The sequence below is a fragment of the Amblyomma mixtum genome, chromosome 7 (assembly GCF_055824585.1).
Source record: "Amblyomma mixtum isolate Tamu chromosome 7, ASM5582458v1, whole genome shotgun sequence".
Classification (NCBI taxonomy): Eukaryota; Metazoa; Arthropoda; class Arachnida; order Ixodida; family Ixodidae; genus Amblyomma; species Amblyomma mixtum.
Genome location: NC_143018.1, coordinates 32,739,418 through 32,740,371, shown reverse-complemented (window position 1 = coordinate 32,740,371; position 954 = coordinate 32,739,418).

Here is a 954-nt window from a genome sequence, read left to right as displayed (position 1 = left end):
CGGCAATAAATACAACAAAACTCAGCTGTTTACAACCATCCAGATCCCACAACGTCCGGAGATAAACGGAATATAAACATGAACCCGAAATCTTTGGCCGACTTTTTCCATAAAAGTGGCGAGCAGCATTCATAACCCCATGGTATACGTCCCAGAAAACCAGTTAGCATTTAAATTTTAAACTTCCGCTTACTGGAGAACACTTTATAGCAAGGAAGGCGACTTCTCACGCTCTGTACAAAAGACATGAAAACAACTCTTATGCTTTGTAACATACATTCACAGTCATTAAAACAAATATATTCTTTACATAAGTTTGAATGCAAATCTTCACCAGACGTACTTTAGCGGCGAGTCTCGAATAGTCACCGAAAGTCCTACGCGGCCAAGTCGACCTCTACGAAGACATTGTAGACGGTATATAACATCTACCGGCTGCACATATTGTCCAGGAGTACCTGGCCTTGCTTCACTGGTTTCCCTGCGTCGCCACCGGCGGAGCTCTTCACAGCACAACTAACTGCTGATGTTCCTGCTGTCTGTGCTGCTCAGGAGGAAAAGGAAGAGTGGAGGCTTCGAACTGCGCCGTGCCGGTTTTGCCCTTTGAGGGGGCAGAGAGCGAACTTTGCTGAGCGGCGATTCGCACTTTCTGCTGGGCGATGCACAAGGTCAGGCAGCGATGGCTGGTGGGATATCCCGGTACAACTTGGAACCGGGGCCGATTGCTCAGCCAGAGCAGTCGAAGCAGTCACTGTGGCTGTTGCGGGCACATCTTCCGTGATGGTTGGTTCAGTTACTCCGGTCATCGCGATGAATGGTGGGTGGCCACACGTCCAGGCACCCGCAACCGCAACCTTGGTTCCTGTACCATGGTTCATGTACCACTTCGTGGCTTCCTCTTCTCGGTAGCAGCTGGTGAAGAACCCCTTTGGGGATAGGTTACCGTGTGTCGCG